Here is a 16,817-nt window from a genome sequence, read left to right as displayed (position 1 = left end):
CTGCAATTAACGCAACTGCAGTAACTCAATATGGCCATAGAGTGCCACACCACCACCCCACCCCGACACTCCAAGGAGCTTCGTTTTAGCCCTGTACTCTGCGTACTTGTAGTCCGCAGAGTAATATGGAGACCAAGTACAGCATGTGTGGGCCCTTGCCATGCCACAATTAGGCCATGTTAACACGAACTCTGCTCTGCACGGTGCTCATAACCGTTAACCGTTAACGGTTAAGAGGGTCGGACTAAACACCTGCGCGTGTCGGCAGACGCCAGCAGCAGGAACAGCAGCTACCCATCGTTGTCTTAACCAGATAACTGCCCATTGCCACGACGAGGTTCATTTCCATTAACCGGCAAAAGGCGTTTAAGTTAATAGCTTGGCCAAAGCGACCCCAAGCACAACGCCCCACGCCCCACGCCCCACATCTCACGCCCAGCGCCCTCTTCTTGTACGCGTTGCACTTTGGCTTTGCCACTTTTAGTGTTTCATAATTAAAAATGTTGCTTGTTGCCGTTGCCATTGCCGTTGCTCGTAACAGTTATAGCTGTGTTTGTGTGTGAGTGTGTGTGTGTAACGAGAATCTGTCGCCATCTGCAGCTGCGCCATTTTGTTGCTGTGGTGTGCCGTGCTTTGTCGCCTGTGCCTTTGCCAAGGTGAAATTCTTTTTGGACACCTTTTAATGCGTTTGCTTTTAATTCCGCACGAAGCACTTACGGCCTTACCACACAGTTACACCAACATACATACACACACCGGCACACACCCATACACATACCCGTGCATGGCAAAGTAAATGGCAACAAAATGCCGTTACTTGTCGCTTGGTCTTTGCCTCGTTTTTATTATGCCTATTATAATTTACTTTATGCATGTGATTCTTGCTCTTCGCACACTTCTTGTTGTTGTTGTTGCCCGCCTGGCTGGTTGAGCTTTTGTGGATACATTACTGCGCTTTTCTCCCTTGGCATTGTAATTTCTTAATTGCGGTCGAGCGTGGTGTAAAGGAATTGCATGCAAAGTGAATAAGGGCAAGAGCACAAGCAAGCGAGAGAGAGAGGGACAGAGTGTATATTACTTGAATTCAATCAGCTCTTGCAAGACACGGCGTTAGCGCTTGCATGAGCTCAGTGCTATGGTTAAGCTATTTGCATTCAGCAAAATAAAATACCTTCTATTTTTTTGGCTATTGTTCAAAACTTTTGTATATAAAAAGGCAGCGGCCAAACCAAAAATTAACTGTCAAATATTTTAGTTCAACAATTTGCGCGCTTGGCACAAAAACCCGTACTTGTGGCACATCTATGCTTGTACATAAGTAGCAGCTTGTCATGACAATACGATTCCGCCTGCCCCTGCTCCGCTCTCTCGCACCCACTGCCACTGTGCCACGCCCCGCGGCTGAGGCTGAGGCTGTGGCTGCGACTATGGCAGTGCAGTGGCTGGTTAGTGGACGTGCAGCACAATAACTTTTCAATTTCTGGCGCACATTCCAGCTGACGTCCATTAAACAATGGGCACCGCCACACATTCTCTATTTTCAATTTTCTATTTTTACGCTCGCTTTTGGTTACTTTGCAAAAAGCATTTTGTTCGCTCTTTTATTTTGTTGTAATTCTTTGCTTTTGTTTCCTATTTTCTGTATGTATGTGAGTGTGTGTGTGTGTTTTTTTATTTTTATTTTTGTGTATTTTTTGCTAGCTTTTTTTGTTCTGCTGCTGGCCAAACAAAAGGCGCGCACTCGTTGGCAGCCATTCAAGCGTCAAGCTAGCTGACCAGAGCACCCTTGACCGGGCGCTATAAAGCAGAGCAAAAAATAAAAGTAACAACAACAACGACGACGTCGACGATGACATGGCACAGCCCTCGCCTCGCTCCCAGCAGCACATGGAGCACATGGTTATCCGCCTCCAATTTTGAATGCTACGACCATCAATCGGGCCTCCTTTATGGTTATGCCAGGCCAAGAAAAATGGGCAACGGCTGCAGCAAGTATTTCTTTTTTTGCATACCCATCGAAAGTGAATAAGCAGGGTATATTGTTGGGGTGGCAGTGCATGTAACAAGTTCAATGAAATGTTACCCCAGGCCATGAAGTTTATGCATTGAGTTGATATAACGAATATACGTCTGTCTGTCCATCCGTTGAAACCCATGGAACTGGGTGATTGCAAAAATTCATAGACTAAATATATTTTTGTATAATATTAGAATAATTATCTGTTTACTTCCTTGTCTCAAAGAATTCTCTTAATAATGTATTTGATTTGTCCAAAGCTTGAAAAGTTGAAAAGCTAGAGCTATAAATTTTGGTATTTAAGTTTCTATAATATGATAATACATGAGATCTAAATATTTTGATTTTTTGATACTTCTACATATGGCTCTCATAAGTGGATATCTATACTATATATTGTGTAAAGAGCTAAGTCTCAATATATAATAAGCAGCTTTAAAGCTCCTCATGGGGTATCTACTAGTCATGCATTTCCGCATTAAAGCATTGCTTGATTTGTTTTTTGCTTGTGCCAAGTGTATTGTGTCTCGAACTGGAACTTCATCAAACGAGCAGAGGCAGATGTAAAGTCAGTGGCAGAGACAGAGGCCGTACGTATACGGAATACGGATTCAGGGAGCAACCTTTTCACATTCATCGAAGCGCTTCACGACTCGGCAAAGAAAAAGGTTTATTGCGGTCTCTATAAAAATACACACTTGGGGTGATTTTCTTTTGAAGCGCGCTTGCACACACACATACACACACACACTCACACACACACGCAAACAAGCACACACAGATCCGTAGAATGTTCTATCTAGGTGCAGGTGGCCGGGGTCGGGGTCGGAGGATGCGTGGGGCGTGGATGTGGCTAAGTGACTGGGGGTGGTTAGGGTAGGCGGTTGGTCTAACGACTTCGTTTGGTGCCCATTTTATTTGCCTGAATCAAGCTGAGCTGCTGCTGCTGCTGCTGCTGTCAGTGCTTTCAGTGCTTCAGGCTGCCTTGCTGCCTGGCTACCATTATCTTGGCTTTGCCCTTATGGGCTTTTGTGTGCGTTTGATGAAGCCAAGATGGCGCCGAACGGTTGAGTTAATGGGGAGTCCAAAGCCAGAGACCAGGGACCAGGGACCAGGGACCAGGGACCTGCTGCTGTTGAAATATCAGCCACAAAAATGGACGTCGCCATATTTATAGAGGGTGAAAGATTGCCGCAGTGTACGCGTGAAAGGGAAGCACAAGGAGAGAAGCCGAAGAGTGAGCGGGAGAGCGAGACTTGCCTAAGGGTTGCACTTGGGGTTGGCTGCCCTTTGATTGGGGGGGACGAGGCTGTGCTTAGTTGCCAATTTGGCTAGGCGGCATTTTTACTACTCCAAACTATGCGCTTTGCTTAACAAAACTCTACAACAATCATTATAATAAATAAATGCGAAATGCAATTTTATAGTCAACTAGCTAGGCATAGTGGTGCTTGGAGTGGAATTTGCAATATTCATCTTACAGGGAACTTTATTAAATTGATAAATAAATTTGTTATTAATTTTGTATTTTTATGTTATAAGCAGTTGATTTAAGCACTCAAAAGTAAACAGAGTGAATCCTTCCACTATTTATTTTAAAAACATTTTGCTTTTATCATCATATAATTAATTTATTTTAGAAACTGTTTTCGTTAGTTTTTTATTTATTTATTTATTTTTTTATTTATTTTGTATTTATATAACAATTATTGTGTGATTTAAAGATAATATATACATAGAATTAGTGAAATATGTAGAGTATTATTTTTTACAATAATTTTTTTTTTTTTTACAAATCATTGATCATCTATTATTGAAGGATCGTTTGAGGGGGATCTAATGAATAGCCCCTATGGCTAATACATTACGATGACTCTCGAATATCTCGACTTGTATGATGTCGCCCACCTTTGGAATTTTGTTAATGTTCTCATATTCCATGGTGCATTAGATTTTCCCTTAAATATTTTTGATTGGGCAATATCTTTTTCGTCAGTTGATTTTACATTGTCTTTCCAGCTTTAATCAGCTACGAATTACATGTGTAAAGCAGAAATTCCCTTTGATTTATCACTTGTACTTAGTACTTGAGTCCAACAACTAGGTACGAGAGCACTTGAAGATATATACATAGATAGATATAGTGTATCTAAACATTTACCAGCTTCAATTTCTTGCTTAGCTAAGAATTTTATTTGAAATTTTGTTGATTGCTGCATATATCTGTCTTCCTCCCTTTCACTATATATATCTATTATGCACTTCAATCTCAGCGGTATATATGGGAAGCGCAGTTTAATAATCATTGCTGCATGGTCACGTGCCCGGCGCCTCGAAGCGGGCTATAAATTTAACTTAGCTGCAAGTTTTCAGTCGAGATTCCACAGAAATAGGAGACGTGCAATGGCCAGCCATCAACTATTTACGTGACAGTCTAGTCCAGCGCCATGATGCACACATAAAAATGCACACACACACACACACACACACGTGCACACATATGTATATGTACATGTATGCACACGTACGTATGGCTTTTAGCACATTTGCAGGCATTTTTTAAGCGCAATTCCCAAATGTGGACAAAAACCCTCGCTCCATCTCTCTACACCTCTCTGGCATTCCCCAGGCTCCACATTGCTTGCATTTTGAGTGCACTCTGTGAGTCACTTTTATGTGTGTGTGTGTGTGTGTGTGTGTGTGTGGGTCTGCTTGCCAACGGCTTCAAATATGCTCACATAAATATCATAAAAACAAAAGCTGAGTAAAACTTCTCACAAAACTGACGGCATTTTCGCACTCAATTAGTTGGCATTAGAAACGCTAAGAACAACAACAACAACAACAATAGCAATAGCAATAGCAGCATCGGGGTAAACCGATGGGATTTGTGTCGTTCCATTAAAGTTTTATTCACGCAATCGACAACAGCCAGAGGACGGACGGGCTTAAGCTAACTCCTTTGCCCCACGTTGTCACACCAACCCAGCCGAGAGCTGAGCGGGGTCGCAGCTGCCTCGGCCCGGCCGATAATAAAAAACAATTTGCCACCCATTGGGCATTAACGACAACAAACGACAACGGCATCTACTCACGCTCTCGCTCTCCCACTCTCTCGCTCACTCTCTATCTGTCTGTCGGTCTGTCTGTCTGTCTGTCTGCTAACTACCCAAACCACTCGACCATTCCATTCCATTCCGTTTCATTCCGGTGTGTCGTGCCCGCTGCAGTTATTGTCACAAATGGCAACATATGGCCAAATGGTTTCGAGTGGTTTTTCGGGCTTAGCCGGCCGCATGCAATAAAATCATTTTGTTCATTGAACGCTTTCACCGCGCATCGCATAATTTGCGACATACGCTCAAGTCAGCCCGTCCGAGCTACTCCTTGGACTCGACAGCAGCCTCAGCCTTGGTCTGGAATGGGAAGGTGGTGTCATGCATTTCGTAAATAAAACCATTTATCTATTTAACAGCTTTTGATTTTTGTTCGGAATTTATGGAGTTCCATTGAAGGAGCTTAAGGAGCATCCATTTTTTGTTAAGCAGGCGAGCTTTGCTTTACTCTCGTTTCATTCCATAGATAACTTACGACGACAATGGAAAAGTCCTTGTGGTGAAAATGCAGTTGGAAATATCAATATATGTAGATCACGCACACAAATAAGTCTTCGCCTAGTCCTCCTTATAAGTAAGCCGGTTAAATAGTCAGTCAAACTTTTCTATGAGATGTCGGATATTTAGCTAAGGCTCTTTATATGTAGATAGGGAATATGGTTGTAGTTTCATTTTCACCATATCAGAGTATAGTCTGATTCTCGGTTGTTTACAATACTAAATTAAGGTTTTTGGTGTGGCTAATATCTGGCGAATAATTAAATTAAATTTCTGTAGATTTAGACTTACAAAGGTCTATTAATTATTTCAATATAATTCATTATAAAGATTAATTAAATTAAAAAACATATTAATTTCTATCAAAATCTAAATCCTGTCACGTTTTAAGTCCTATTTAACCTAGAAAAATGAGGAATCCAAAAATATATCCATATAGATCAGCGTAAGATGCTAAGATCTAATGGTCGTTTGGAAACTGTAAGAAACATTCATAACAGTTTATTGTGTTTCTTTCGAACAGCGTGATATACGCACAATAATAAGCAATATCAATTAAAAATTATCCAAGTTTTCGGCATTTGTATCCAATCTATTGTAATACTAATCTGTATTATGTATAATTCCTGAAACGCCACCAAAATTAATTTTGCAATAAACCAAATAAGAGTTTCTAAAATGTGGTCAAAGGCTACTGTTTGCCTCGGTCTTATCGTACTGCTGCTCTTTATCTAGCCGTGCCCTTCCCCTACTTCTTATACTAGGTCAACTGTGAGTTATAATATGCAGGAGAGTGAGTGAGAAGAGGGAGGGAGAAGGAGTGTGATAGAGCGAGAGCTTCGAGGGTCGGTGTGATCAAAGTGCTTAAATAACTTTACTTTAGATTTAATAAACGATTATATTTGACTTAAATCCAAGTAGCAGGCCTTACAGCTACTCCAAGCGCAATCAGTGCCACATTTATATGGCACTTCAGTGTGCTGAGCTCCCCGCTTACCCCTTAGAGGCCAGACACTGCATGGATCGTGCTTTCAGTTATACAACTCTTGTTGGACATTTTCAAGTGTTCGCTGTGGAGCGAAAGTAGTTCAACATCTAGAGTAAATAGCATAAGCCAGAGCATAAACTGGGCGGCAAGATCTTAGAACTTTCGACGGGTTCTTTTCTTAACAATCGAAACTGTCTAGCTGGGAGTTACGAATCTCAGATCTGGTACGTGTGCGTAGTTTGTTTAGGTGTTTGTGTATTCGAAGAGTGACACTTATCTATTTGAAATACAGGGACCTTAACTTATCTCCCTGATAGCCTGATAAGCCGATCGAAGTGCCTCAACTGCTGCATCATATCAATACAGTGAAGCAAATCTGCCAGCTCTGCCCATACCGTAAGCACACTATGTATAGATTTTGCGTATAGGTATTTGTCGGCTGGCGTGGTTTCATATAGAGCATATAAGGTTTCCATTCATTAGATGATTCACTGTCGATTCCTAGCCGATTGATAATTTTGTCAATTATTTTTTTCCGCATTACAAATAAAATACGTCAATACGACAATATCGATAAATGTATCGATAACCGATTATCATGAGTTTCAATCAATGCAAATTAGAGTTTGATAGTAGATAATGTATACAAAATGAAAAATCTAAAATAAATCCAAATATCGCTTTTTGAATATTAGTTATGACTAGCGAGTGTTATCGATAGCAAGGAATGGTGCAGTTAAAGTTCCGGGTATACTATAGTTGTGCCCACCAACCTTATATACGTTCGCACTAGCTGACTTATAATCTCCTAATCAAACAGATTTCTACACTCAGAGCCCATTGCGTCTGCCTGCGGAGCACTCAATAGCTTGGGCTATGAGATCGAGGAACAATAAACAAAAAGCGTTTGTAGTATTTTGCTGCTTGAAATGCCACTTGATGGGGCTCTCGTGAAGTGTAAGACCTAAAGTCGAATCACTCCAACTACGGGTGCTAGATAAGTTAAGTAATCACGGCGATTATTGTTAACTATTGACAACGAAAATTCGATTGTTTTATAATGACAGAACGCGAAATATGAATTTGTGTTCTAAACAAAACTAAAGCTGCAGAGAGCAAGGCAGAGGGAGTCGCAATTAGCACACCTGCTTAAATAAAATACCAAACATAATTTGCGGTTGACTGGAATTAAAACTCACTAATTTTTTGTGTAAGCAGCCACACATACATATCTAAATATATGTGTATATAACATATATATGCTTATTTAAATATATATAATATCATTGTTGATTGAAAGGTAAACACTACAACAAGAACAACGACAACAAAAAGGAAGCTGAAAAGAAGTTGAAGGGTGGATCAGACAAAAAGATTTGCGAATGCAGCGGCTCGGCCACATGCTGGGACCACCTGTTTAGATAAACCCGAACAATGGGCAAAACGATGTGGAAAATAATCTCAGATAGCATAAAAGGCATAAATGGCAGAAAATGCATAAAGGATAAAAAGACTCTACGAGTGGGAGGGAGTTGAAAGTCAGCCAGCGAGGGTTGCACATGAAAAGAATTCGCAGTGCCCACGTAGACGTCTAGATGTTAATAGGCCTCATTTAACACTAGGCGGCGAGCTATGAGAGTTGCTTAGCAGAGGTCTGTTACCCCAAACTTGTCCAGTTTTTGTCTCTACACCGGTCTCACCTATATCTTTACTCGATATACCATCTATGCAAGCTGCACATCATCTCTATGGGGATCGGTCGGAAAAACTGAGCATGTTTTTGTTTTTTGCTTCTTATCGAAAACATTTATGGTACGTGGTGCCAATGTAAACACTGATGTTCTTCTCCTATAGGCGTATGTCTCGTCTCAATGGGCAAATCTTGTACCATGCCGTTTAAGTGCGACTATCATAGATAACTGAATCGAACATGCTCCCAGACCTAAAAAACATGAGTCTGGTACATAGACTTTTTACTGGGTTCTGAAACAAGCGCTCTGTATTTTTATGCCATTGTACCCATTGATTGGGAATGGGGCATGATGACTGAGTGCAAAAGTATATAAATTTAAAATTAAAATATTCAAATTATAAATTTTAAATACAAATGTCGTTTATTTGTATTTTTTTAATCTTTCATAATATGAAAATTTTTTTTTGGAAAGTTGATAGTTAAGTAAAAGCTTTTAAGCGCAAAGAGTATTTCTAAAATTTAATTCGGTTTCCGTGTTTATTTACTTGAGTTTCTTATGTTTGAAATAAGTTAAGATCAATGTAAAAAATCTGTCATATAAGCCAGGTTGCGTCAAATTTTGTACATGCCTGTAATAAATTAAGAAAAAGCTTTTGCAAGAAATCTTGGAAAAAATATATATACATATACATACATACATATACTGCTTTTTGAGTTTGAAGTTTGCCTTCAAGTCTGGCACACCCTATTATATTACCTTTACTTATTACAGTGGAAGAAATGAATGCACACGCTCACTATTTATAGATATATATACCTACACACATACAGAAATATAGACAGTCATCGGTATAGGGTAACCGTGTAGACGTTATCGCCGCAGTTGTTGTCCCGTTTTTCAAGGTATCGAGTGAAACGGTGTACAAATATTTACCGTTTGGCAGCGGCGGCAGCTGCAGCGGCAGCGACAGCGGCTTGTTAGAGAGGTATCTGGTAAGTTTTTGACCCGCACCCGACTACCGACTGCGACTACGACTATGACTGCGTAGCGATAAGCGCTGCTCTGGAGCAGACATGGCCACGCTAATTGCGGAATGATAAAAGTTGGTAACCGCTCCCGGCCATAAGTGAATCGCGCAATTGCCAAGATTTCGACTTTATTTTATTTCTCATTGCCAGCCAAGAGAAAGAAGAACATTTCTATTTGCCTAAACCGGCCCCCAAGGAATACCGCCAGCGTTGCCAGACAACGCAAATGTCTGTCAGTGAGAAGTAGGAGGGGACATTTGCTCGCAGCGCAGCTAAGAACAGGGCAGGATGAGGATGAGCAGGAATGGAGAGGGGGCTGCTGCTCTTCTGCAGCTTCAAGAGTATTACATAAAATATAGGAAAAATTATGATTTTCACTTGGCAACACACACACACACACACACAGACACGCATACTTATACGGTAGAAGGCAACAAGAGGAGGCGTAGAGCTCTTCTCTCTGCTGCTGCTGTTGCTGTTGCTGCTTAACTGTCAAAATCGCGTAATTTAATAAAGTTCGCTGCGGGATATTGTTTGTATAGAAGCATATTCATACATATACATATACACATATACATACAATACATACAGGAACGACGCGTATCCAGTTTGTACGCGTACCCCATTTTTGTTCCTTTGGCACTTTTTTAGCCAGCTGCTACGTGTTCAAGGGAGATTCCCCTCTACCTCCCCCTCTCCCTCTCCCACTCTGGTGGTAACTCTGACTCTGTCCCACTGCCAGCTCTAGTCATTGCAGTGGAAGCCAACATTAAAGCATTTGTCTTTGTACTTCTGCTGTTTATATTTGTGTTTTCTTTGTAAATTTTGAATTTTTCATTTCGATTGCACAGTGGCCCCAAATATGTTTGCATGGCAACAAATCACAGTGGATTAGTTCACATAGTTCAAAAATGTTTCCTTTATGATCAAGATAAGCAAAGTGTGAATTTATTTGTATAGCAGCGGAAAGACAAAATTTACTCAGTATTATATAAAGTAAATAGGTTTTCAAAAATAAATTGTAGTAAAGCAGCGCTTCAGATATTTTAATTTTTGGGTGTCAACAAATTTATGAACCTCAAATAATAATAATAGTAATAATACCAATACCAATAATAAATTAATAATATCCAAACAAAACACAATTACGATATCAAGTAGAAATAATATTATTTTCCACTGTAAAATTTTAAAAATAATTTTCATATCTGTAAGAAAATTTAATTTGGTTTAGGTTTCGCATTGTGAAAAACAATTTCGGTTTCTTCTAGATTCATTTTTACAAAAAATAAATTAGAGTTTTCGAGTTTTCGAGTCCACATGTAATTATATAAACTAAAATATATAATTACATTTGAGTATTTAACTTCTCAAATTTAAAGAAAAGTATGATTTAACTTGTTAACTATTTAATGCCATAGCTCTAATATACCCACTAGAGCTAGAAGTCCTACTCCAGCTTTACAAATGGCATCTGCTACTCTTGACTGCGGAAGATTTTGTGTTTGTGATTTTTTTTTTTGTTCGTTCATATTTTATTTTATTAAGCAAAAAGGAAATTGTGGAAGTAAACAGTGACTACAAACACATACACACATATATACACTCATCGAAATATACTCGCTTACATAGAGATGGGTAGGTGAGGCATATGAGCTCTCCTGGCCTACGCCCTCTCTTAGAGCTCCGCCCGCTCCCCCTGGCAATGTCATATGAACGCCCCATTATTTACTTAACGTAAGTTAAACATTCGCCGGCTTTCTCCTCCTTGGCACGAAATGCTGTTTTAGGAAGGTTAGCAAAAAAAAAAAAAAAAAAAAAAAAATAGAAATGAGTGAAAGAAACAAAAAAGTAGCAAACAGAAATGTTCGCAAAGCGGGGCAGAAGTGACGGAGCGGGAGAGCGAGAGAGAGAGGGGGGGGAGAAAGAAAGGGAGGGGGGTTGGGGCTGTACTGAAGCAGGGAGAGTTGGCCAACCTTACCTGCCAGCAAAGGCAGCCTAGTCAAAGAGCTGGCGTCGATTCTAAGCCCCCAGCTCCGTCCCCTTGAGCCATAGCTGCAGCCTCTCCAAGCTGTCTCGCTCCCCGCTTCAGGAGTGGAGCAAACAAACCGCCATGAAATATGCAGCAGGCAGTCCGAACAAAAAATGATTTATGTGGACGCCATGGAAAACAACGAATAAACGAACAACCGAACAACCAAACAACCAACAGCAACAATAACAATAACAACATCAACTGATTTCTCAACTTGGCTCGAAGCCCCAGGTCCATCTTGTTTTTTTTTTTTTTTTTTTTTTTTTTTTTTTTAATGTGTTCTCATTTGTTGTTCGGGCCTAGCAATGCGCAAAATCCTCTAAAAAGGCATCTGCTGAGAGGAGAACTGCCAAGGCCTAGAAGCCCGAGAGTTGTTTTTGACCCATGCCACAACTGGGCGGTTAGCAATATACAAATAATGCATTCCTATAAAAAGAAGAATTGTAGTTTACTTCGCTCTGAAACTGGGCTGATTTCCTAAACCAAAGAGTTGTGGCGTTATAACCGAAATCATATAAACTAATCATGGTAATTCATTTAATAGACTAATTAAGTAACTACTTTCTAAATTTGCGACAAATTCTTTTTATATGTCAATCTCTTCTCGTCGTCTCCTTCAGTTATCAAACGTTAAGAGCTAAAGTCGTATAACTTGATTGCTTAATTAGAATAAGCCGATTAAGGCTTATCATCATTATTTAAGATTTGTATAGTATTAAAATATTTTATACAATTTAATTATTATGATGAAAAGTCATAATTAATATTTTTTTTTTTTTTTTTTCAATATAGATATTTCGTTATTTTAAGAGTTTTTTTTTCTAGGATTTTTTTTTACTAATTAATTAACATTTGTTATATTCCTAATCAAAAATATTATATTTTTTACTCATCTTCTTAGAAGTGTATATTCTATATGAGTTTATATACATTGTTTTATTATTTCTTTATTCACCGCTTATTGACAATTATATATATAATTACAATTATAATTATTCTATATTTATTTGTTGTAACGTATTTGTGAATTTGATTCAAATTTTAGATTTTTTTTTGTTATTCAATTATTATTATTATTAAATTTATATATATTTGAATTTTATTTGTTTTTTATTTATAATCCATGTTTATAAAATATGTATATATTTAATAAATAATTTTTGGAGCTATTCTATTAGTTTAGTCGAATTGCTTTGGAAATTCTGTCTTATAAATTGAATCTTTTAACATATATATATATATATATACATATATATGATATATTATGCAATGCTGCACTAACTTTGTTCTGTACCTAGGAAAGTAACTATTTAGGCCCCAAAATTATGGCTTGTTAGGGGTGAATTGATTGAAACAACAATTAGTTATGAATTCGAGTACGGAAACACTTTCGGACTCCAGTGGCAAGCAAGAGAGGGGAAATACGACCCAGTATAATGTAAGTAAAGGGCTACAAACAAATAGACAATAGAGCATTAGGCATTAACAATTTTTATATTCGACACTCACACAGATGTCCGATGTGAATTGGGCTGCTTACAACGCGTTTCGCTGTGATCTGGCCAAGGTGCAGAAGACTTTTACTTGCTGCACTCAGACGGAGTTCACCGAGGAGGTCGGCACCATAACCGAATTGCAATTGGGCTGCAAGTTCCCAAGCAGTGCTCCAGCTCCAGCTCCACTCGAGAATGGACAGAACTGACGGAGAAGCTGTCGAGCCGCAACCGTTGCCGCACAGCTCGACATGGCCTGTCGCACAAACTAATGACGTCGAGTTCAAAAAGTCGGTTACGATTCTATTCAATGCAAAGGATGAACATGGCGTGGTCCGGCTGAGCCAGTCGGACACAAGCTTTGAGAGGAGTCAGACCACCTTGCTGAGTGCTGCCAAGCTGCTGCGGCGCAGCCAGTCGGTGCAAATAGTGCCCAAGTCGGCCAGCGAGGCGTACCTAGCCACGGATCTTTCAGAGTCTGCTATGACAATATTATCAGGAGCCACAACCCCAGCCCTCATCAATTACAACGGCAGTGCCTCCACCATTGGGAGCGCCGGGCACCTTCTGAGCGATTCCCGTTCCTCGGGCTATACGACGGAGAGCAGCTATCGAACAGCCACAGCTGGTAGCAACTTTAGCCTGGACAGCTCCATCTACCTGAGCAGGCGACATCGCAGAGCCGACAACTTCATTCAGGAGATACACGTGGGCATGGAGCCAAATGCCACCGAGTCACAAGTGCAGGCAATCCGCGACGATCTGCGCAGTCTACTGAGCAACGAGCTGTCGCTAATCCATGACACGTCTGGTGGCAGCAGGCGAGCCGTCTATCTAATTGCCTATCAATACATGTAGGCTGTGTATCAAATATAAATTCCTAAATTTTTAGTCTTACTTCAATTGGCGATTGCTTTATAAATGAGGTTCTTAGCACAGCTCCATGGATCAGATGAGGAAAGGAGATTGGCTAGAAGGGTCAGGGTACGGAAATTACTGAGAGTATTTTCCAGATGAGAAATGGGGCTTGGCTGGAAAACTTAGAGTACGGAAAATACTGAGAGTACTTTCCAGAGAATTGGTTTGTAGCTGGACTGCTCTAGGGCTGTATAAGGTAAGTAGTTTCATCTACTGGCTATGCAAATGAAAATTTGGCAGAACGAGAATCGCTTTAACTGGGTTCGAATACTTAGCTAAACAGGATTTAAGCTGTTGAGTTTCCTTGACATATTCACCCGATCTGAATTACCATCAATTTATCCTTTATTGAAAACCTTTGAAGTCCAAGGTTTACTTCAATAAGTGGTTCTTCAGTAAGAGATCACTCTTTATATCTATACTATACCCTAACATCAGATATTTGTTTCAGATTAGAGCAGATCTTATATGTATTCAACATGTTACCTGGTATTTGCAATAGATTCATTTAGCTTGGTCGACCTGCCAGCTTTTTTCCGTTTGCCTATTAATCTGTGAAGCCTGTACATCAAGTACATAGCTTCCAAATTTGTAGCGTCACTTAAACCAGTTGTGCTCATAGCCGATCTTGACATCATTCGCTTGTTGACATTATGACAAATTACGTGCGCAAAAGGCAACAAAATGCAACCCCCGGCGGAAGGATGTCGAGGAAGGAAACAGGCAAGCTAAAGCGATACGCTTAAGCATTGGTAGGGTGCTGGCTGGCTAGGGGGGTGTGCCCCTTGTGACGTTAATAGGAAAGCCACACAAGAACAACTAACGAACGGCACGCGGCAGACAGCGGGCGGGCGGACGGACGAACGGACGAACGGACGGTTGGTCGAGTGAGCGACAAGTGCGCTAGCCCACAGTTTTGAGGGTTGAGGTAGCAGCGAGGGGTGGAGCGGGGTATGGGTATGGGTGTGGGTTTGTTTGCCCAGTGCTAAGTGCACGAGCCGTAGGCAAGTGGAAATGACAAACATATTTACACAATTTTTGACAGGCTCAAACCCAGCATACAGAGCCAAGGAGCTGCGAACGGGTGAAACCAAACACCCGTGGGTGCAGCGAGCTGCCCACTCCTCCTCCTGCTCCTCCTGCTGCTCGACTACACTGCAAACAGAGCAACCCAAACTCGATAAATATGTTTATGTGCAAATAACAAAATATTTGTCGATTGCCGGTTACTTCAACTGCTCAGCTGGGCGTGGCATGGGCAGCGACAGTGACAGGGGTAAGAGTCGAGGGTTTCAGGTTGGATTTGGAGTAGGTGGGGGGATGGGAGTTGGGGTTGGGGTTGGGGTCGGAGTTTGAGAGCTGCTTCACTTGGGAAGCACCGCAAGCGCATAATTCAATTTTTCTGCTCGTTTTGCACGACGCTCAACGAACGTCGCTCAACTCCGTTGGGATGTGTCGCAGCATCCAGCCAGGTCTTTGCACTGCTTTGAGCCGCTCTGCTCTGCCCTGGCTGAATATTAGCGCCACGTGTCCTATGCGATGTTGCCTATGCGGTTTCATGGTATGGCCCTGTTATTTATTTGTTTGTAATTACGCGTGCTCTAAACAAAATCCCGGCGCACTTGAGAAACGCGCCCAGTGCCAATAGCGAGTGCAGTCCTGCAGCATGCTCTTTTTTCCAATGCTGCGACACGTGCTCGAAATGGAGGCTGGCGATGTTAAAAGGCGTCCTGCAATTGGAAGAACGGAGAGCAGCTGCTGGGTCTAGGTATTCCCAGCGCATTAGCAACAATAGCCGAGATGCTAAGCCATTTGGTCATTGTCAACAATTTTGGGACTCTGACTTTGGCTTTGTTCTGTCTCCACATCCTCAGCCACAGCTACAGCCACATCCACATCATATTCAGCTCAAGCGCGTGTATTTCGATGTTATCCTCCGTGTGTCAGTTGTCAACATTTTGGACTGGCTTTTAGCTACGGCCTTTGCTTGTCAATTGATTTGCGTGGGATCAGGCCACGACATGCGAGGCATGAATCGAAATCATAATTTGTGCTTGGGGTTGTTCTGAATGTCTTCCAGGCGGATTTGCGGCATAGACAAGCAACAATGAGAGCTAAGCTCTGCCAAATATAAAATAACATGCATCGAGTTTTACTAATAATTATGAAACATGAATCGAATTAGAGCAATAATCAAAATTGAGCTGTAAGCTGAATGGTCTGCTCGAATACATAAGACTGGCCCTGTCCGTCTGTCTGTCCGTCCGTCCGTATGTATGAACGCGTCGATCTCAGGAGATATAAGAGCTAGAGACTTGAAATCCTAGATTCGTGTATATCACGCGCACATCGAGTTTTTCTCTAAACATCGATAACTACTCCCAAAATTTTATTATCGATTAAAAGCTTATCGAAAGCTAGTCATTTAATTATATTTCCTACACCTTTAGAGCTAGAGTTTTCAAATTTTAAATGTAGACTTATATGTATTTTATATAATTTCGATTTTTGTTGTAATTTCCCCCCCTATATCCACCCCCTCACCCTCACCTTTGCAAATGGCGTATTTCAAATACTAGAGACTTGTGCTTTGGCAAATGCATATTCATGTTATAATCGTAATCTACAAATTTCATGAAGATCGTATGTCCACAAGAAAAGTTATTAAACAATTAAGTTCTCTAGCAAGCGCACACTTCACTGTGATAGTTTTGCTAAGGAATTTTTATTCTGTATAACTTCACTTAACAAAAAATTCCTACATTGGTATATTTGAAAGTCATATAAAATTTATTAAAAATATTTCTGGATAAGAATACCCACTTATATAAAATTAACTTCCTTATTATCAGTATATCCACCTCCAAAATTTGAGAAAAGGGGAAGGCTACTTGCAACTCGAATGTGCATCTCCTAGTCAAATATTCCTCCTAAGGCCATTCTACCTATCCTATTTGTATGTGTTTGTGGAAGAAACCTAGAATACTTCGAACTTGGAATTCCGTGAGATTCTGGTCCTACAACTGAAGT

The 16,817-nt window shown here is 40.6% G+C and overlaps 1 protein-coding gene across 1 annotated transcript in view; it reads right to left on the bottom strand.

The window, feature by feature from the left end:
- The window catches only part of LOC6576179 (LIM/homeobox protein Lhx3), a 33,924-nt gene that overhangs the window by 15,609 nt on the left and 1,498 nt on the right, over nucleotides 1-16,817 (bottom strand). The window lies entirely within an intron of this gene.

Source organism: Drosophila mojavensis, unplaced genomic scaffold (assembly GCF_018153725.1).
Source record: "Drosophila mojavensis isolate 15081-1352.22 unplaced genomic scaffold, ASM1815372v1 contig_36, whole genome shotgun sequence".
In the NCBI taxonomy this organism is placed as follows: domain Eukaryota; kingdom Metazoa; phylum Arthropoda; class Insecta; order Diptera; family Drosophilidae; genus Drosophila; species Drosophila mojavensis.
This window is presented reverse-complemented; position numbering and strand designations above follow the sequence as displayed.